Source organism: Coccinella septempunctata, chromosome 4, assembly GCF_907165205.1.
Source record: "Coccinella septempunctata chromosome 4, icCocSept1.1, whole genome shotgun sequence".
NCBI lineage: Eukaryota > Metazoa > Arthropoda > Insecta > Coleoptera > Coccinellidae > Coccinella > Coccinella septempunctata.
In genome coordinates this window covers 26,496,479-26,520,332 of record NC_058192.1, presented here as the reverse complement: position 1 = coordinate 26,520,332, position 23,854 = coordinate 26,496,479, and the positions used below count along the sequence as shown (strand labels likewise).

Genomic DNA, 23,854 nt, shown 5'->3' with positions numbered 1-23,854 from the left:
TATCTCAAAACCTATGAAATATTTTTGAAAAATGTTACAGCTTTATCAAGATACCCATTTGGCAGTGGCATGACTTTCAATTGCAATTACCACAAATAATTTTTCATCAAAATGCATAACAAAACAGTAGATTAACAGAATTTATTTAGTAGAACTATACAACCGATTCCAATTATCGTACTTGGCGAACCGCGCGTGCTATAAAAATTCCTTATCACATAGAGAAAGAAAGATAATTCTGTAACAGTTTTTTCTTCTTTGTGGAAACCGTTCTAGCCAAATGCCCTGAGCGGTTATTTCCGCCGCATCTCGCGAAATGGGGCAATACAAAATATTTCTCCCCCGAGTATAAAATGGAAAGAACACATCAACTTTATCCCGTCCTTTGTTTTATTGCTCACTTCACCCCTTCTGAAAGTACCTAATGCCAATAGAAGTCATCCCGTTTCTCCTTCTTTTCATGCCACAGAAAAGATTTTGCCTTCCTTTCACAACATTCTATTATGCTTTCGAAAGAAACAGTGCAGAAGATAAAGTGTGAGTTGGAGGAAATAGGTGGAAGTAAAGACTGGAAAATTCATGGAGTATTCCTTCTCTCAAAGTGTCTACACTCACAGAAAAATGATTGAAATGTGATTCGGTTTCTTTATTAAAGCTTCAACTGGTGTCAAAGTTAACATGGCGTTTTTTTTACATCGTCTCAAAAAGTAAAAATTTCAGAGGATTCCAATTTTCCCTCGAACTCAATTCGGAACATTTCTCATTAGAAATTCCAATACTTCAATCATTATGAAATTCAATGACGACACGATTGCCGGGATATTCCTCTCAAATGTCTGTAATTTTGGACCGACAATGGTTCCAAATGATGGGGTTTGGCTCATTGATGAGAAATTCGAACGACCAATTATGTCGGTAAACACCTCAAAAAAAAAAAGATAGGGATTTTAAACTCACCATAGGTTCCATCAAAAGTCGAATGTGGCGATTCGATTTCCTGGATCAAATCAACCCGATGGTTTCCGAGTTACACACATCTGAAGTTAATTTTTTTTATTTAAAAAAACCCGATCCAATTGTATTGAAACTCAGTTACTACTGTTGAGGTAGACGTTTCTTTAGTCAAAAATTTATTTATTTAGTCTTTCAGTTATGCATATCAATTGTGGTTTCGAAGATAGAGAATGTATTTATTTAGTTTGTTTAAGTAACAGGCCAGAAGATAGATCTTTTCGGGCAGCTCAGTTTCAAAAATCCATAATGAAATGAATTTCATAAATACCGATGCCAAAAACACTACTCTGTGATCAGTGCTAACCCTGCTAACCTAACTTTTGTCAAACTGGCGACTGACGTAGATTTGTGTACATTTGCCTTTGGTAAACGTCAAAAATTTCGAATTTCCGAAGGTTTTTTTTTTAATTTCCGATCTAACCCCCGGGTTGATAGTATTTGTTGGGCACATTCCGGTTATTCGTCTTATGTTTGCCATTTTTAGCGGCCTACAATATGCAGCGGTTCGCTCAGAGATTTCCCAACCCTGTAAATCAACTGATTTTTCCCTCTGATCTCTATCAATCAAGGCTTACGAAGTTAGTTTATAGTACGAAAAATATTAGTATATTTATGATTCATAGATGCTTAATGTTAAAAAATTTAAAAAACATGGTAACGAGAAAAAGTATAGAAGAAAAAGATGAACGGTTTAGGAAATTATTACTTGAATATTGTATGAAATCTCGTATGAAATATTAGTGATACATTTATACAATTTTCTTATCATAGAATTTGGCTATAATATGTAAGAATTCAAACTGAAGAACATTGAAATTAAAATCAAGAAGAAATAGCTGTTTGGTAGATGAAAATCCTAGATGGAGATCACATCAGATCGAAACAATTTAAGAAGAGATGAATGAAGAATTAAATTTGGAGATCGGGATCTTTCAGTTAGAGAAGAGAGAATGAAGAAAATTTTTAAGTGCAATATCACATGTCGATAAATATGTACTACCAGTGATCAAGCATAGACTACACAGTACGTACATCAAATAGATAGACTTCATTGAAGTACACAGTGACATAGAAACCAAAATAACGTGAGTAAAATTGGCAGCACAGTCTAATAGAGACTAAGGTAATTTAGTAATAAGTATTTATGTATTTGTATTTCTTATTTTGTTTAATTATAAAAGGTGATTTATTGGTACACAGGCGGAAGCTAAGGGTAGATAGATAACACTGAGGTGAGTCAGAATATCGAATATCCCATAATTGAGGGGTCTTTTTTTTAAATCAAGATCTACAGAGTGTTTTGTTGATTGTGTCAATTTCTTTCATTACCCATAACTTTCGTACCACCTTATATATTTTGATGATATTTGGTGCGTTAATTGTGCGCAACAACTACTTTATACTGTGTAAAGTTATCGCATTTTTTTAGGTCCGGCCTAGAAAAAATTGTTGAATCAGGTTCAACCCAAAAAAAACATATTGTATATCGAAATTCCTCAAAATCAATAGGAAATCAGAAAAAACTGAAAGGAACAAGGTATTTCTTTCTATACTCAATAAACCGAGTCAAATCTGAATCTGAATATAGTAACCAAAATTTCAAAAAAATTAAATTTCATTCGGTATTTATTAATTGTGATGATAGTTTTTGTCTGAAAATATAATGAAATGAAAGTTTTAGCGGCATACAGACAGGAATTGAATTCTGAATCCTGCTCTGGGTGGTACTTTTTTCAGAATTCAATTCCTGTCTGTATGCCGCTAAAACTTTCATTTGTATTTATTAATTTTACCAACTGTTTGGGTTACAAACGTGAAACACTACGAAAGAGGAGGTCTGAAGTCTGTGAGCCAAAAAATAAGGGCCTGATGAGAGGCTGAAGATTCAATTATTAGAGAAATTACTTGGATAATACCGAATAAAATGGTGTTTTATAGCATTTTGGTTGTTCCCTTTAGTTTCTTCTCCTTTTCTCGAATATCATATCAAATAAAAGGAATTTTGATATACAGTGTGTTTTCTTTGGGATCAATTTTATTTATCAGATTTTTCTAAGCCGGATCTGAAAACAAAATCAGTTATAATGTCAGTATAAACTAGTTGTTGCGAAAAAAAAACGTACTACAAATATTATCAACACGCCAAGGGTGGTTTGAAAGTTGGGTTACCAATTGAAGAATTTGGCAAAATCAATAAAACACTCTGTATCTTGATTATAAAAAACCTTTGAATATAGGATACTCTAACTTACCTCCGTGTCCTCTATCTATTCTTATCTTCCGACCATTAACCAATGAATCACTTTTTAATTCATTTGAAATATATTTAAAGTATATATATATATATATATATATATATCTTTTTTTCTCTTTTTCACCATTCCGGGTTATATATATATATATATATATATATTTATTTATATCAGACTTAACTGACCTACTAACAATAAGCTGAATGTTGCTCACACAAGTGCTTTATAAACGTTGGTGCTTAATTTGAACAAACGCGCAAAAAACAATTTGATGTAGGCCAAAAACTACCAGGTATTTTTCAAACCATTTGGTTTTTGATCTAAATTAGAGAAACAGAAAATTTTTCTATTGTTCAAAAATCCTCAAATAGTGTGCATTTCGGGATTGATGGCTACTTTACTCGAGGAATTACAATCTGGATCGGTTTTTTGATCTTTATTCATTTTCATTCAATATTTGTTAACACATTTTACCCCAAGGGCGGATCTAGGATTTTTTTCTGGGGGGGGGCACAATGGGCAGACAAGCAAAAAAATCAACAGTAAATGTGAGAAATGAACTTCAAGTTTATTTTTAAGAGTTCAACTATGTATAGAAAGATCCGTCCGTCTGGGGGGGGGGCACGTGCCCCCGTGCCCCCACCCCTAAATCTGCCCTTGTCTTACCCTATTTGAACCTGAGTGGTCAAGCAACACGGTGAACCGTTCGTCTCCAAAAAAAAGGCTGAGTAAACAAAATCAGTTTATTTCTAAAAAACAATCGATATTTCCGATAAGGAAGAAGTTCCGTGTTGAACTCTCGCAGAAGACATTTTTTATGCTTTGAAGCGACGTTGCTCTTATTTCACCGCGTTACCTTTGCCCTTTTGAAGGGAAAATTACAGGCCGGAAGTTATAGCCTCCAAAGTTTCACAGCGGACCGATCGATAGCAGACGAATGGCTACAGGATTATCAAGTTAGTTGGATGATTGACTGAGCTCTCAGGACATGATCATGAGAAAATCGTATCAAACTGAATCGCGAATGAAATGGAGCAATTACACGAAGTTCGATTGGATTAGGCAGGAGTCAACTTTGACGCATTACATGGGTAAATATGGTGAGACAGAATACTTGCCAATAATATCAGTGCACTGGTTTACGAAAAACCTCGGGAAAAACTTTATTATCGATAGATAGGTGAAAATGTTGAAAGGAGTCCTGGACTCGATTTTCCTCAAAAGTCCATTAGTGGAAACCTTTTCAAAATATATTCATTTGTCTGGAAGATATAGCCAAATTTTGATATTTCAATAGAATTCTGTGAAATCATTGACCACAAAAATGTCCATTCCCACTAAATCTCCATCTCTGTGATAGGAATTAAAACTTCATTTGCCAGCTTAAACATCTGAAACTTCAATAAAATCGTGTAATTCATGTTACACTCAAATTGAATAAATATCGAGCAGAATTTCTATAATCAATTTCAATAAACATAACTCATAGAGTTTTCAAATTGAGGACCATTATTCTGTATACAAATTCGAAATCTTTTTCAGAATTCAGAATTCATTGTGTCTCAACAGCGGAAATGTCTGTGATGGTGTTCCTGACTGCTCTAAATTAGCCCTATTTATAACTGGAATATTGAAAATTTTATTTTCAACATATCCGAAAACGAAAAAATCTAAAGGAATTTGGTCGGCTGATCTTGCTGGCCAGGACCATGCATTTCCATCCATTGGTTGCCTATATCTAAGATGTCTAAAATACTGGTGTGTGCAGTTGTCACTTTTTGCAAGCATCAACATTTCAGAAAATCGGGGATATGGGATCAGTTTCGTGGCGGCGCCACCATGTCATTTGGTTCGTTCTATCCTTTGTTCTCCAAAGGAAGTCCAATGATACTCTCTCGTTTTATTTTGTTTTGGGTTTATATCGAATATCGATCAACGAGTTCAAAATATGAACTGGCCCATTTTGTCAGCTGTTAAGGAATATTCGTGATTTACAGTTTAATTTTCGTTGTTAAAACAAATCTGTCAATACTTCAACACTATCGAATAAGGGTTCGAAGGAGTATTTACTATTCTTCAAGATAATTTCCGTTTGATAAATTGAATTCATGAGGGGGTAATTCAATATGATTTCAATAAAACACAGTTTTATTAATGGATATTATTATAACCAATATATTCAGTTGACGGAAAGGGAATTTTCACTATATCTACTCATGAAGAATATTTGAAGAACAGACTAGAATAGATTTACAATGTATCTCTGTTTCTAAATACATGCCCACAATTCACATTACGTATTTCCAATACAGTTCCTTTGAAATATTGCTGAAGTTGAATAGTAACGTAAAATTAGGAAGCAATGTACCTCTTTATAAAGGATTTAGAAAAATTACCAGAACGATTATTTCAAAATATGTATACAGATGGTATCAAAAATGTCTCCCACAAAAGTTTTAAAGCTCATAAATTCATCTGTGATTAATTGAACTATACGGGGTCTGTCACAAAATTTGTAGAAAATGACTGATTTTTTTAATGGAGCACCCTGTATGCTATTTCTTATTTTGATCCTCGACACCTAGATATAAGGACATCTTCGTCAGTTACTGAACATAAAAGAAATTTCAAGAAACATTTTAATAAGTTCAAATTAAACAAAAACATATAGGACAAAATGGCAAGAAGGCTCTATTTTTCAATAATTGTCTAAAATGGTCTTCATTTACTATCTGAAAATGCTACAAATTATCGCAAAAATGTCTGCTAGGTAATCAAAACCATTTCTTTCGTCATTCTCACACTTTTGAAACTCCGATTTCTAGAAAACTGATGAATTAAGTTATAACATATAGTTAACAAAAAAGTTGAGTCTAAAATCAAAATAATATTGTGTTCCATTTTTGAACCTGCCACTTCTAATCAACGTGATTATATTTTTTATTATTCTGTAGAAATTTTTGCATATATGCACAATATTTTCGAATAAACATTGTCAGTTTGATTATCCGAATGAATTGGTTTTCCGAATACCCATATAATGTAATTATTTCGGAGAATCGACGCTCTATTGTCCTACTGTATATCTAATAAAATCCAGTATTATTAACACTGGTATACGGTATTCCATTTAAATAAGATTTGAGTTCATAATTCAGTGCATGGAAAATAGTAAACAGTAAAACAGCCTGTGGAGGAAATTCTGCACTTCTGTCACCCATTGTCGAGCTAATAATAATGTCGCTCAAGTGTGGGAATGAAGAAGGGAAGGCCGTTGATGTACATAACAATGACTTCTCTGTTTGAAGTTGTGATATGAACCGTATCTTTCTGCATAAACAAGAGGGTCTTTTATCGTTCCTGTACACATTACTCGACAGATATCGCTCACACGTAATCTCACTATTTTACCTTGTAAAATTGACTTATGCATTAATGTGATCCGTATTTGTAAAATCATGAAAATACATTAAAAACTTTCTTCATGAAAATATTATACAGGATATTTTCAAAGGTGAAGCTTTTTTTTGACAGGAAGTAGAGCACATCAAAATAAGTCGTTTAACCAAAAATTGTCTATATGAAATATTCAAGATGGCTGAGATACAACCCCTAGAAGTTCGACAAAATTTCATTGAATTTCATGTACGGAACTGTGGAAGAAGACTCCGGCATCGCAAAAACGAAACAAAACATAAACATATAGCTGGACAATGAATGGTTCAGTACCCAGTTCATCGGATTAGATGCATCAGGTCACTTTTGATAGAATCATAATTGTTGTATCGTGCAATTTAGGATGGAAAAAAATAATAAAGAAAATCGAGGCAGTTTCTTGAAAGTACCTACTTATGTTAGTTATGTTGAAAAAGTGCTATCTATGATGTTTCCCCATTTCATCCCATTTTTACGACGATTGTTGGAATGTTCGAACGAGAAGATTGTGATGACCATTGTGAAAAAATTCGTGAATAATTTAGACGAATTTTACTGGTGAGATTTTGAAGTATTATTCTATTTTTTACACTTGTGTCCTAAGCCTCTTCTGTCAGTTGGTATCGAAATGAGCCATTTCATAAAATCGTGTTACTTAAAAATAATGAGAACAATTCGGCAATCATAAGTTTCCATTTTCATTACAACGTACCTAAATATCGAACGAGCCAATATTCAGCTAAAAAACGGTCTAGGGCCGTATTAGGATCTATTTCACTAATCATTTTCAATTTTGTTTCGACTTTGTCATTTTGAAAGTTTTGTATAGGTGATTTTTGGTGAAACGCTTCATTTTGACCAGTTCTACCCTCTGTTGAAAAAAAGCCTCACCATCAAATACACCCTGCATATCCGAAAGTAGATTCACGTCTACATACTGCATGGATGTCAAACCCGAAGCCAAAAAAACTGTCCATCACAGATAAGTAAATCTGATATTTATTTTAGGTTATGTAAATAACGGAAACAAGAATTTCAGAAATCTATTTCGGTTCTATTCACGGAAAAATGATAATTCTCCGGAAATCGCCTCAATTGTAGGGAATTCTTCTCTATTTGTGGTTTCCAAGACCAATATTCTAGAATGATGGAAACAAGACTCAGGTCGTTAGCCGTTTATCTAATGCTGCGTGGAGAAGAACGTAATGATGCTACATACAAGTAAACGTGCAACATAATGCGGACAGCATGACGGAACACGGAGTTCAAATCGATCCCAATAGGTGGTCCGATTGAGGTACGCAGCCAGCGGTTAGAATGGTCAGATATTGTGTAATTGCAATCTTCTATGTGTTTAGTTCAAACTGGACAAACCATCCTTGTTTTTGGAACAAACCTGTAACACTGTAGGATGTAGAATTCGCCTAGTGTTGACCTAATTGTTGTTGCATTTCAATCGACCGGCATAATAAAATTATCATAGGGATTCCTCTGGGAACGTGAATGATCCGGATGCTGCTGAATCAGGGAATATTTTCTCAGTATCAACAACTTTCTGATCACACATTGCTACCTATTAATGTCTAATAGTTTGAAAACAAACTGGGGAGCATTATTAACTTATAAAGTAATGTATTTTTTCTAATTTTGACGTATAAAGTCACACTTTTCAAAACCCATTGACGTTTTGGAACGTTTTATTTTTCTAAACCAGTTACGCAAAGTAAAATATCTCGCAACTGATGATGAACCGATACTTGCTTTCATAGTAACGGAGTGAAAAATTGAATAATTTCCGTCACTAGACGAGCTATTTTATATAAATACAGGGTGTATTTGAAGTTGAGGATTTTCTTTTCAACAGAAGGTTGGTCAAAATGGAGCGTTTCACCGAAAATCACCTATAAAATACTTTCAAAAGTAAAAAAAAAAAAAATTGAAAATTATTACTGAAATAGATCCTAATACGACCCTAGACCGCTGAATTATTGCAAAGCAGTGGGAAAAAACTTATCTCCTGATTCGACCATGTGGTTTCGTTTAGGATATTGGCTCGTTCGATATTTACGTTGTAAGGAAAATGGAAACTTAGGATTCCCGAATTGTTCTCATTAATTTTCAGTAACATACACGATTTTAAGAATGGCTCATTTCAATACCAACTGACAGAAAAAAATAGAATAATACTTCAAAATCTCACCAGTAAAATTCGTCTAAATTATTCACGAATTTTTTCACAATGGGCATCACAAGCTCTGAGTAAGCTCAGGTTACTAGAAGCGTTCACAAACGTACTTTTAGTTCCTCAGAGTTTGCTCTCTGAGCATGGCCATACTCATACTCTACTCTCGGAGTAAGTTTGTGAACACACCCCAACAATCTTCGTAAAAATGGGATGAAATGGGTACATAATAGCAATTTTTCAACATAACTAACATAAGCACTTTCAAGGAACTGCCTCGATTCTCTAATTTTTTTTCACCCTAAATTGCACGATACAGCAATTATTATTCTCTCAAGAGTGACCTGATGCATCTAATACTATAACTTGGTACTGAACCATTCATTGTCCAGCCATATGTTTATGTTTTGTTTCGTTTTTGCGATGCCGGATGCACAGTCCCGTACTTGAAGTTCAATGAAGCCATCTTGGATATTTTATATAGACAATTTTTGGTTAAACGACTTATTTTGATGAGTTCTACCTTCTGTCAAAAAAAAGCCTCACCTTTGCAAAAATTTCTGTATAATATTTTCATGAAGAAAGTTTTCGATGTATTTTCATGATTTTACAAACACGGATCACATTAATGGATAGGTCAATTTCACAAGGTAAAATAGTGATATTACGTGTGAGCGATATCTTACCTTTGAAAACACCCTGTATACCTGCAGAGTGAGTAATGGTGGCCTATGGCTGCCTCAAAGGGAACAATAATATCTTCTACAACCAAATCAATGAACAACCTTAATGAAAATGATTAGATCTGTGCGCACATCGAAACAACAAATGCTTCCTCAAACGCACACTGACTTGTTAGCGTCATGGAATGTTCATTATACCGTTAACTCCGTTCTAGCCACACCAATATTCGCCCCTCAGACTCATACAGAAGAAATCTGGACTCATTCATGAGCAGGATCTCCATCAATGCGTGTTTCAGCTTTCATGGTCGAGAACCCAACGATATCCTACGCGGTCCTGCTACCAACTCAATCGCGGGGTTGCCTGGTGAAATTTCTCGCCAGCAAATTGAAGCTATGCAACCTATTACGGATTGTTTGGCCAGAAACTATCCCACCGAAGCTATTGATTCGGGATGCTTTGAATAAGGGATTTCGTCATTCAGTAAAAGGTAATCGCGAGGGTATTAGCCGATCTTATGCGACGGTTGTAGCTCTTGCTCTCCCACCTTCATGAGTAGTATACGCAGCACATCCACTAGTACGTTACCACGCTCTACGATCTGCGAAACCTGAAGACAATAAATCACTTCTTGTTGAGTTGAACCAGTGACAATTAATTCCAAATTGATAGGTGGTACACAACACCAGATGAATTGCACTAGCCCATTATCATACGTTCCGAAAGAAAGTTTGTTATATTTTTTTTTTTAAATAAGTGTTTAAGAGCCGTGAGGACCATATTTTGTGAGTGTATCCACAAACATCTGCCTCTCCACACGCTACTTTTGTACGGCATTTGATTCGAGTGCAAAAAAAAGAAATTTTTCTAGATTATGCACTCCAGAGACTCGTTATATCACGAGAACGTTATGCGCAACCGAAAAAGGCGAGAACAATTTTCATACATTGTAAAATAACTATAGTCTATCAAATGCTGTCAGAAGAAACAGTTGCAAATCTTCACTTGGCTGAGTCTTGCCACGAAATAATTTCATGGTTCTCTACGAAACGGTCCCAGTCTGTTCATAACAAGATCGGGAAAATTTCAGTTAAGGGAATACGACACCAACCTGAGGCATAAATCTGCAGAACTAATGTCATTGCGTCCTAACCCGGCACAAGAGTTTGTGCCGAGGGTTATGCACAATTAATTCAGATGTGCAATTCACAGAGTTCCAATACAGACCACCCGGAGGAATACCTAACAAGGAAGAGAAAATAATTCAAGCTGTTTTTGTTGAATTGTGGGTCCAGTTCTCCACTCACACAGTTTAAATAGAAGTTTAATTTGTCGTCTTCAAGATTTGGTTCCTCCATTGCTGAACAGGCTGTTTCAACTTATTGATAAATGTTTTTTTTACGGACACGCCGATTTACTGAATACAAAGGTATAAATATATAGAGATAATATAAAGATGCGTAATAAGGCTTTTTGGTTCATTGATGACAATAATAAATGAAGGTTTTGGATCCAGCGAAAAAAATTATTTGTGAGAAATTGATAAGGGAATTTTTTGCTTTCCTATATTCAGACCCTGTACAACAAGAGCTTGAAATAAAAAAACCTTGAGCCGGTTACGTAGAGACTATCCATAGTGCTTTTTTACACCACTGCTAAAAATCCATCATCGTCGAGAAAATGTCGAGTTATAAGTTATAGACAAGAAATTCAAGTAAAACAGGTCATCTCATAAAATGCTGATTTATCCATAGCAACAACGCATTGTATCCGAAAAGTTATAGAGACAACTTGAGTTGTTGATTTAACAATACACCCAGCATGATAAAAATTCGAGAGGCAATGTACCATTCCCAAATACTTCGCTAAAGAAAGGAAATTTCTAGTTGTCTTGCATTCAAACCCTGTACAACAAAAATACCCTGCCTGAGTGGCACAAAGACAAATGATAATACTTTGCATCTCGGGCTGAAAAACATCACCAAAGTAATGTCGAAATTATATCTAGTGAAATTTTTCAGCAGTTTCACTACATTTTCTTCTTAGTTTATTTCACTGAGATTTTTTCAACGACATTGAGGGATATAAAATATTCCAAGTCATGAAAATTTCAGAAATGTTATCATATTTTCAGTGGATGAATATCGATGTGGGAAAAATAAAATAGCTCAATAAATCCTACTCTCTACTCTATGAGTTGAAATAAGAAAAAATTAATCATCAGTGCCGTTCCTTAGAATCTAAATCTAAAATAGTAAAATCACTCACCCCGAAAAAACTAATGGAAAATGTCCAGTTTTCACTGTAAAACGTACGATGAAAATATGACCAAAAATATAAAACACTTTTGCGCACAAGAAGTTCGTAATCCACTGATGATCCTCCTAGAAGATGGTAAAGAAACAAACGATAAACTAACCAACCAACGCAAACGTCAAACAGTCATGGCAGCAGAATCGACCGCGCCAGCTCGAGGTAAATAATAAATATAAACGCCTCTCGAAATTAATCGGGTGATTGAAGGTCCTTTAGTTCAGACCCCCTGGCACGCCGCTGTAGCACAGTTGCGGAAACGTGAAACCTATATCCGATAACACGTGACGTAGTCATCGAAAGGCAATCCAGAAACGATAACGTCGAATCTAGTGAAAATGCTAACTCTGCCTTCTCTAAGGACAAAAAATGGATGAAAGGGGTTTCCATTTCTCAAAATTCAATTAATACTTCAAATCCTTCAAGTGTTAGCCACTGCTTCTGGATTGAAGCTAGTCATTTATTCACATGATTATACGATGCCCATAGAGGGTAGACTTATACATTTTGAAATTAGCGCTCCAAAAAAAAACACCTATGCCTCCCATCCAGTTTCCCATTGAGATATTCAGGTGAAAGCCAAAAAATGATGCAGTCATAAGATTAAAAAAAGGGATTTTCAGCCGTACTGATTAGATATTCAACTTGACTTTTCTTTTCGCTGCGGTAGGCACAAGGAATCTCGTTTATATTTTACCCTACTGGGCAGAAAGGGGCACCGGCATTGGTGTATATGGACCTAAACTGAGGATCCTTAAAGCCTTGGAAAGTGAACCCTCTATTTTACAGACAGAGACACTGGCTGTTTACGTATTCGGTCAGGGTCAGGAGTGTCTTAAAATGAACCTCAAGGGGCGCATATCTACATCACCACGGTGAGCCAGGCCACGCTGAGGTCCCTGGAATCACACTGCCAGAGAGCTCTGCTGACATGGGAGTGCCGCAATACCATAAAGCAACTGGCCAGAGACAACAAAGTAATTTTACTATGGGTTTGCAAAAAAGGCATCAAGGTTAACACCTGCTTAACCTGAGCCTTTCTGTGGGCTCGGAAAATACCAATATAAACGCTGCTAATCCCGAAGGCATAACTCTGTGACAGATCACCAGGATCCCCAGGTTTAAGCTTCTACTTCTTTACATTTCTATATGCTCCTGACTAAAGCTATACCAAAATGCCCAAATAAAAGTAGAACAACTCTAATCCCCAAGAGGATTGTCCAACATCAAGAATTGGAGGCCCATCACCACCTTAAGCCTGATGCCGAGAGTCTGCAATAAAATCATAAATCGCAGGCTCATGGCAGTCTCGATAAATACCAACCAAAGAGGGTTCGTTAAGAGCGATGGTCCAAACGAAGATCTAGAAGAGGCTACTCAGTTATATCGATCGACATTAAGAAGGCGTTTGACACACTATCCCATGCCACGATTGAGAGAACTCCCATTAGGAAGGGAATAGACGAGAACACCCGCCAATACATTATGGCAAACTGCAAAGATGCTACAACAACCATTTTCTGTACCGGAGAAGAGATTTGCTCTCTCCCAATTAAAAGAGGCACCAAGCAAAGTGACCCAATATCGGCGACTCTATTCAATTATTTCTAAAATGAAAGGAAAGTAAAACAAATGCAAATTGGGGGGCATGAACCACTGACATCATTTTTGCCCACCCTTTGCACTGCTTTCAAACACGAAAAATTACCATCCAGATTCCAGTTTCTGGAACCGTGCAAGAACATGGTGTGTTCGATGTGTTCGTCTGTATTCTGGTTCAGGACCAATACCTTTGACTTGTCACTACTCAATACTTACCTACAATACCTAGTAAAGGTTTTGACTGAAAAAATACTTAAATAAACCATTCAAAATTGATATATTTATTTTTTCAATCAGTTCAATTAAAAGAAGATTGTGAATAATTCTTGGAGCGAGTATACTGCATTCAAGAATTATTGACATCTCGGGCAGCTGATGTGGAAAAACGAATTAAAGTTGGTCTGTAATTGGATATACGCCACCTGGTGTCAATATTGGTCAATAATGGTAAAAAATATCTTTATCTATCTCGTGATATTGAAAGGCGCTTACTAAAGTTATCATAATTTGCATCCTTCGAGTAAATCTTCGAATTACCTATCTTGTTAGGGGTGTCAGTTTTATCCATTTTGCACGATAAAATGAAGGTTTATAGAATGTTCAAGGACATATATGTATCTTGTTCATATAAAATGTAAAGTTTTTATACATATCAAATTGGTTACAAGGAATAGGAGGTCAATTAACTAACCTATATATAACAAATACTTTAACAGTAGATTGATGAGGTCGAAAGAAACACTTTTTTCTCATACCATTTTTTCCGATTCGGCCTTGATAAAAAGATATAGCCATAATGAGCTGTGCCACCCCTTCAGAATAATTAGCTAAATCTGTGACACTATACAGATCTTTTGAATAGAGTTGTATTCAGCCAAAGTACCCAATTTTTCTAATTTCACAGATACTTTTTAATTTTTGAAAATCAAATTACTCGATAATGGCGTATTATACGAGAAAATATGAAGAATACTTTTATTTTTCAAAACGTTCAAATATTCTTTATATACTTATTACCTAGCGTCCAACTTAGTTTCAAGAGTTGGGTTTTTTGAATTTTTTTGTATTTTTATGGTACGTAATGTTCATAATGAGAAAAGTGGAAGAGATGGGTGATATCTTGTGTTCGAAAAAGATTAATCAAATTAATAAAAAGCTGTATTTCGAAATTCATTTCATTCGGTGAAACCGTTTGAGATAGATCTGAAAATAACATTTTTTTAATGGATTATCAACAGCCTGTATCTTTTAAACCGAGCCGATTCGGAAAAAATGGCGAAGAAAAAAAGGGTTTCTTCTGACCTCACGACTCTACTGTTAAAATATTTGTATTCACCTTGTATGTATAGCCTCAAAATGAAAGGATTTACCCAAACAACAAATTGTTCTCCCCAAACAAGATTTTTTCCACCTAATAAGTTGATATACATATAAATTTCGATAATATTCATACGGACATCATTACTAATTTCCAGTTCAATTTGGACAATTTTCTTAGCATAATGTTAAAGTTTTAGTCATTGTAGATAATGGAGAAGGCAAGATATCATAGCAGTGGCTCTCATTTAATCAATGTCCTTCAATTATAATCGTGTAAGGAGCCAAGAAGTTGGGATTTAAAAAAAATAATCAGTTTTATTAGCTGATTCAGAATGTTTTCATAAACAGTAACACTTCATGACATGAATAATTTATATAAAATTGCTAATTGGTTTAACAACAAACACGACATGGTTTTTTATGCGGCCATCTGCAGCCTACAATTAATCTATTGCAGAGGAGAACAGCTTGATGGGTTAAAAAAAAAGAATACGATTAAAACATCTTAAAATATCCCAATTATTCCTAGAAGAAGATATGTGTACCTAACACTCAGTGTAACAGATGTTCCAGATAACTTAACAAAAGCCACAAATAAAGAGAAATTTATACACGATCCTTATCAATTGTTGAGCTGTGTATTTTGACGTGATGAGAGGATGAAGGATTATTCTATAGATTTTTCAAAAAAGGAGTGATTTGTTTCGGAAAGCAAGGACATTGACGAGTCGAGAAATATTTTTCTGAACAGTTTCAGCTCAGCCTCGATGTTCTGTTTTACTTTGTTTTCAACCCATACTTCTTTTCGATCAGCTCATGGATGAATATTAAAGCCACGTCGTGAGGGGTCCAAGAACAAGGTATTGATTCGAAAATGGCGAATTTTAATCAGTTCCCCGAAGCCCTCGAATGGAACCCGACGTGGTAGTTATTTCCACATACCCCAATAACGAAATTTGCCGTGCATTGTACTCGCATTACCCTACTTAAGCCTCTCTTATATGGCATTAATGCAGACTGAGGCAGGGTTCAGCTGAGGTGAACGCAATCAAACGTTACTAATTCGTCAACAATTGATTCAATTAGACGGATTGAATTATCTAGTTGATGTTGTTTGATTCGTTGCCCTTATATAACGACGGTCTGCCGAATCTAATGATGCATAATTTTTGCGTTTGCGATTCAAACATCCCGGTTCGATTTTGAATGTCACGACATGAATGGTTATATACGGTTAGTTGGCAGCGAAATGGATGGTGAGTGCATCGCATCGGAGCAGAGAACGCAGGTCGAATATGCACTGGGTAAAGCCAGGACTGCACGTACACAGTTATGGTTTGTATATGGTCCTTGTATTATTGACCTCCCAGTATGCCTTGAAAGTCCAGATGCAGCTTAATATCTTAAATATACAGAGTGAGTCTTTGGCTCGTACAACTATTTTAAGAGTACCTTCTTGATGTTAATAGAAACGATTTTTTCATATACCATTTTTTCAGATCCGGTCCTGATAAAAAGATATAGCCATTTTGAGTTTTAATACTCAGCTGTACCACCCCTGGAAAAACTAGAATAACTAGCTATCTGTGACACTACACATTTAAACAGAGTTGTATTAAGATAAAGTACCCAAATTTTCAAACTTCACAGATATGTTTCATTTTCGAACATTAAATTACTCGAAAACGGCGCATCAAATGAGAAAATATGAAGAAAACTTTTATTTCACAAAACGTTCAAATATTCATTAGATAGCGTCCAACCTAATTTCAAGTGTTGGGTTCTTTGAATTTTTGGTATTTTTATGGTATCTAATGGTCATAATCAGAAAACTGGAAGACGTAGATGATATCTTGTGTAAGAAAAAGATTAATCAAATAAATGAAAAACTATATTCCAAAATTCATTTCATTCGATAAAACCATTTGTAAGAGAAAACTAAAAATATTTTATTTATGGTTTTTCAACAGCCTTCATCTTTCGAACCGAGGCGATTCTGAAAAAATGGTAAAGAAAAGTGTTTCTTTTGACCTCAGGAATCTACTGTTAGAATATTCGTACGAGTCAAGGACTCACCATGTATAAAAATAACCTAGAAAAGTATTCTAAATGAAAAAATACATACTCAAATTCAGAGCAAATCAATTGGCATTCGATATTTATACAATTATTTCCTCGCAATTCTCCGCAATTTTGGACTAGAACTGATGTCTAGAAAACTATCCTTCTTAGCAAAACATATTCAATCTGGAGCAGCATTTATCCTAAAATTTCATGAATTGTCCCATCGACAGTATTTCTCGAAGAGTAGAATGTTAGAAACGAGCTCGAGTGGTTCTCCACTAGAACTAGCTTCACCGGAACTTTTTTCTCTATTATTAAAACCTAAAACTGTCATATTTTCATTAATGAAAATGTTCTATGAAACTTTTCATTCTTCTGTTCTTTTCTGAAAAAAATCAAGCATATCATTAAACCTTCCATGTTACCTGATCAAGAGAAACATCTTGAAGCTAATATTCCTGAAATCGATGGAAGGTCAGTGATCCCTATCAGTTGTTGATTAGTGTATCAGAAATATAAGGATGATTTAATGAACTAAAATTAGATCCTCCTTCTAAATCAAGCCATTTTTGCTCGATAATTAGGTGCCTGACTCTTTCATTTTGAAGCATAGGATTTCCATCTCTCCGATCAGAATTGTCAGAGAGACGTAAGGATATGAAACATTTTGCCGTCTTCTGTCCAACAACCGTGACCATCATAACCACATCGTGTTCGGCAACTACGGATGATTCTTCCTCTTGAATATTTGAAATTCGTACTATCTTCCAAAAGAAAACAAGCATGCTCTTCGTGTTTTCCTTCGATTAACGATAAATTTTTTTTTACAAAAGGGAATTTTTGCAAATCTACACATTCAGTACACCATTCAGAACGTGCCGACATAGAAGGTGAGTAGCGATAGACCAGTTTCGCTCTCGTTTAAGCTCGTCATAACTCAACAACTGAATAAAGCAGGACTTTTTGTTGGAAGCCAGTGGCGTCATCGAAGTAGTAAATAAATCGATGCGACATCTATCGTTCAACAACCTAAGCTTTCTCATACATAGCTACTCAAAAGTAGATATCTGCGTTAATTTCTTCTCTCCCATCGCAATGTCCTGCAACTACTCTAGTCTGGAGTCTGATGATAACAAAATAAATCGGACTGGCAGAATCTCCACACATGGAGAACATGCCGTGGAATCAAGTGTTTCGGAAAGGATAAGATTTTTGACGAGGTGAAATTATATACTTAAACCGAGACTTAAACGGTTATGAGTTCACCAGCGCCACTGGTTTTTTATTTGCAACGTTAACCATTGCATTCGCCATTTTGCATTAACAGAATATGTATGTTGATTACGGTCGAAAATAATCCAATTAATTGATAGCTTATTAATTCTGAGTTCTTTCCTAGAAAATTTTTTGCGTTCAACATTTTCAAATACAAGAAGAATGTGATTTCAAAGCAAGTGCATTTTTTTAGGCAGTTGGCAATGAAAGTTCATAATGTAGCCTGTATGAAGCCGGGGAAGCCGGGGCGTACCATCAAGTTGTAGAATGGCGTTCTGCAATAAATGTTTATAGGAAATTGTCGAATACAGATGCACGTATTGCAACTTGAAATTGAGTCCAAACAGATATTCCCAGACTTCTTTCTGTTATGGTAAGAAGATGCCAACCTAAGCTTCTGACAGCCACCATCGTAGTACACTAAAGGAAGCTTTAAGCACTAAAAGTGACTTTAAATTCGATTATGAAACTTAGAGAATAAATAATACCGGAAATATAACCACTGTGTCATTTGAAATGCTTTCATTTGTCAGTTCTGGCAATGAAGAGCCAGCTAATTCTAGGATGATTAAAAAATTGAAATATTTGAAGTGAAGATAATCCAATAATTTTCCACCAGTGAACTGCGCGTCTGAAGGTTCAATGTTGTTTGTTATCATCAGATTCTGTGAATGGTTCTGTTATAATAACTTTTTCAATGTAATCTGCCGGTTGCGCTGCATTTTCTGCAAGCTAAATTTCGGAAAACGTCATGATTACTGGTCACTAAGATCATGTGATTTTAGACCCTATATAGAAACATTGCAATAGCAAATAGAGCCATAATAATTATTTGACAATGTGAAGGTGAAAATGTTAGCCCAAAAGTGAAAAGCAGTAACAGGATTAGGCTATATGCTTCAACATATACAGGCTGTTGAAATTCAAAGAGAAATGTTCTTTGAGATCTATCTTACAATAATTGAATCGAATGGGATGATTTGCGGCATATACCTAGCTTTTCATTGATGTGAATAATTTTTCCGAACACAAGATTCCACCCACATCATTCTTTTCCATCGTTATGACTATTGCATGCCGTAGAAATACCAGTAATTCGAAGAACCCAACTCTTAAATATTAGTTAAACGCTCAATAATGAATATGTGACCATTTTGGAAATGTATTTCTCATACAGGGTGTCCCAAAACTAGTGAATCAAACAAATGTCACACCACGATAGAGTAGATCAAATACTATCGAATGATACCAACATTAGTTGACCGAAAATGTACCGTTTCTGAAAAAACCTAACCTAAAGTTGCCGATTATCGAACTATTTTTTCAATCACAAGGCCAATTTGTGATTAAGTATAACGTTTTTCTCCCATATTATCACCCCTGTAGAGAGGGTTTATTCTGAGTAATAAAAATCATGTACAAAAAACAATTGTTTTAATTTATATTTACTTAGGTTATCGATTAACTACTTAAAATAATTTCAATTAGGGGAGATGAAACAATGATCTTAGTTCAATATAATTTAAAATCGATATCCTTCTTCACAAACTGGCCCTGTGATTAAGAAAAATAGTTCGAAAATCGGCAACTTTAGGTATTTTAATAAAATTATGATTATTTTGGAAACGGTACATTTCCGTTGAACTAATGTTGGTGTCATTCGATAATATTTGGTCTACTCTATCGTGGTGTGACGTTTGATTCACTAGTTTTGGGACACCCGGTATAATCTCGTACAATACCCCGTTTTCGAGTAATTTGAATGAAAAATATCTGTAGAATTCGAAAAATTGGATATTCAGGCTGAATGCAACTCTGTTTGAAAGCTCCATAGATGTTGTAGTGCCATATAGATTAAGCTTCTTAATTCTGAAGGGAATTTTGGCATTGCTCATTATAAAACTTAAAATGGCTACATCTTTCTATCTAGGCCAAATCGAAAAATGCTAAGGAAAAAGTGTTTTGTGTTTTTTTACCTAAAGCGTCTGCTGATAAAATACAGGGTGAGTCTTTGATTCGTACAAATATTATAACAGTAGATTCTTGAAGTAAAAGAAAAACAATTTGTCCTATACTACTAATAAGCTGTGCTAACCCTAGGAAAACAAAATTAATTTTAGGATAACTAGCTAAACCTGTGACATCACACTTCTGTGGATTTAAATATATGATTATAAATAGAGTTGTATTCAGCCAAAGTACCCAATTTTTGAAATTTTACAGATACTTTTCAATTTCTGAACATCAAATTACTCGAGAAGGGCGCATTATACGAGTATGAATAGTACTTTTATTTTACAAAAAGTGTCAAGAGTTGGGTTTTTTTGAATTTCTGGTATTTTTATGGTACGTAATGATCATAATGAGGAAACTGGAAGGCGTGGGTGATATCTTGTATTCAAAAAAGATTCGTCAAATAAATCGAAACCTATAATCCGAAATTCATTTCATTCGATAAAACCATTCGTCAGACTAAAAATAACATTTTTTATGGTTTTCCAACAGACTCTTTTAAACCGAGCAGATTCTGAAAAACTGGTAAAGGAAAAAAGTGTTTATTTTGACTTCAAGAATCTACTGGTCATTCATTTTCGTACGAATCAAAAACTCACCCTGTATATGTAAACTGCGAAGACTCACCCTGTAGATTCGGAAATCCTTTATCAAATATTATGTGATTTGATTCTGCTGATTTTTCGATTCAGTTAGAACGCTCCCGATACTGTCACACGTAAATAATCATCGTTGGAAAATCCACCAAATAATTTTCCATTTCACCGACATCTGAATCGACTGAAGTTTTATGGGGGCATTCCAATTTCAAATAGACGTATATAGAACTTGCGGCATAAGCTCTCGGCACGCATTCGCGAATTGAATGGCAGCTAAAATCTAATGGCTTTAATAATAATCCCATCAAAACGGACAGTTCATGTAGGTGGCGTAATGGAACAACATCGGAATTCGATTACATCCTTTCGTCCGACATACAAACTGTAAGATTATAGGTTTTTTTTTTCATTCGGTTCATTTCGTCCTTCCTGGCGCTACATTATACTACGCTAGGGATTTCCAACAATATAATTCCGTTGATGTGAACCGTCCTCGAAAAGGACTGTGTCATTTTTTGTGATCGTTGTTTGCATGGTTAATTTCCTAGAAAATCGAAGAGCTTTTCCGCCTGATTGGGAACGAGGGGATAGTCTTGACCTAGATCAAATAAACGCCATTGCGTTGGTTAGTTATGCGATTTCATGCCAAGCAAGATTTGTTATGTTTTTATCCCCTAAAACATGGAGTCAAGATAAAACATTTCACCTTTCACCAAATACCACCTACAAAAAATTTCAGAATGGCGAAGTCGGGAAAGTCATAGATAAAACAGGGTGAAGGTAAACACCTCGGTAAACACCTACACCCACCTGAAGATGCTATTGTGATAGCGAAAAACGTGTCGTGGTTTAAAAACTCATTTTGTGAAAATCGTATAATCTGTTTCAAGTTCCATTATGAATTTTCATCAAGTATTAGTCACATAAATTCAATACTTTTGTGTTCTTCTGTTTGTTAACCTTTATTGTGTTTATATGTAACATTGTGTAACTGAAATTTGAAATTTTAACTTTGAAAAAGAGTTTTTCGAAACGTTCGTCAATTGAAAAGGATTGTTGTTTTTATTATCGCCCAGCCCTACAAACCACCAATCTTTTTCTTCACTGTTTTAATAAATCTTTTATCAAGAAATAGATTGCCAGCAATACTATCGATAGTTATTCTGTAGGAAATGAATGATCTCAAATTGTTTGAAGAGATGTGACTTATTGACAATTTCTTAGAGAGTTCAAAATTTTTGACTTATTTCTGAATTTTCGATAGTAGTGTGATTCATTTGCAATAATAACTATTCTAACGAATAAACAATTACAAATTATTTCTCATAAAGGTATATTATATTCAGATTCTTGGTGGATGTGAAGTGGTCTTAATGATTCAAAATAAAGGAGCAAAATACTATCGAGACCCGAGGTTTTTCGATAAACAGGGCAACAACGTCTAAAATTCTTCATAGACTCTGTCAGACTGTATAGTACGGTTTAGAGAAAAATCCACCATTTCAACAGTAGATTAACTAGGATGAAAAAAAAAACTTCAGCAGCACTGTCTCGAATTGCAAAAATATAAATTGTTAATTCAAATTTTGAAAGTTTAATAACAGACAAATGCATTATGCACTGAAGAAGTAGGTATACGTTATCTTAGACACAGAGCTACAATAAGGTCTAAGGGCCAAGCTCGGGTCCAAGGCAGAGTAAAAAAATAGTTTAATTCGAGTCGAACTCTTCCTAGAAAGGAATTTTTTGTAATAATCATCGCATACCATCCACACTTTTTTTTTTATCTGGACACCTAGGATTTTCGTTTGATTGACCCCTGTTCGGGGCGATGAAGGGCTGGACCGATAAAGATTTATGGGACGCACCGACGCTTTGTGATTTTCACTAGGCACCACTAAATTGTATTTATAGCGTATATACGTTAATTGAGAATGAATGAATTTGTTATTTGATCCGGTTTCTCTCAGAGTATACCTTGTGGTAGACGATGACCAATTTTCATATGAATTTTTAATTGGCTGTTCCCCTAAATTTCAAAATACATACCCTTGAAATCGTTATAACTCGAACACATCGAAAAATGATTTTTTTTTCTTTTAACATATTGCATTTTGTCTGTAATCGCTTACGAAAATTCTGATTTGAGAAGTCCTCTCATTCTAAGTCATTTTAACAATCCGGTAACGCTCATCAAGTTAAAAATGATCATAAAAACTTTCTGATCACTTAAGACTTATTAAGTTTGATGATCACAATAGACAAAAAACAAACAATGACACAAAATGTCATTGGTTTTAAGAAGGTATAGATACAGATTACAGGAACAATTTTTTGTTATCTGTGGATATCTTCTAGATTGGTTCCACTGTTTTCGAATTAACAGAAATTACCATTCTACGTCACAAGATTTTATATTATAAAATGTTTACTGAGTTTCGAACTGAATTTTGAGACGAATCTTTTATATGTTGGATAACTAATGGGAAATGGTTTCCATAAATCATTTTAAATTAGATTTTTGTGTTTTAGGAATCTTGCCAATTATCTAACAAAATATACGTCTGAAAATGAAGAAAACGAAATCTTTTTATTGTTAAATTTTCTGTAAAAGAATCAATTTCACATAACATCAATTAATTTTCATGATTTCGTCACCTGATTCCCTAAACGTAACAAATTTCCACCCTATCAGTACTGAAAATTCGAAGAACAATCGAGTGGTCGTAGGTTTTTCGTTTCTTATAGGATTAACATGGAACCACATCCAACTGTTCACTACAATTCTACACCTTATTATGATTGAATGGGCGCGCACAAAAACTTTCACCAACAAACTACTAGAAAAACTCTATCAGTAAAAACGCATCTTTTTAAAATTCTTTTGGTGCCTTTCGCTATTATTTTACAATAATTCGCCACTTTTCCTGAAACTCCTAAATCTAATTGAAAATTATTTATGGAAAACATTTTTCATTAATTATCCACCACGTGAAAAATTCGACCCAAAATTCAGTAAACATTAGAATATCAAAAATTTTATGACGTAGAATGCCTTCACTAGAGCCCTTAATTTTTGTAAATTTGAAAACACCGGAAGA

At 34.8% G+C, this 23,854-nt stretch overlaps 1 protein-coding gene across 4 annotated transcripts in view; it reads right to left on the bottom strand.

Annotated features, from left to right (window-relative positions):
* Positions 1-23,854, bottom strand: part of LOC123312608 (afadin) — a 186,290-nt gene that overhangs the window by 65,614 nt on the left and 96,822 nt on the right. The window contains exon 1 of one of the 4 annotated variants that reach the window (XM_044897133.1): positions 11,836-11,994. The exons of the other annotated variants lie outside the window; for them this stretch is intronic. The gene's annotated coding sequence lies outside the window, so the exon portion shown is untranslated. Of the gene's footprint in view, positions 1-11,835; positions 11,995-23,854 lie in introns of those variants that run through there. 4 annotated transcript variants of the gene reach the window in all.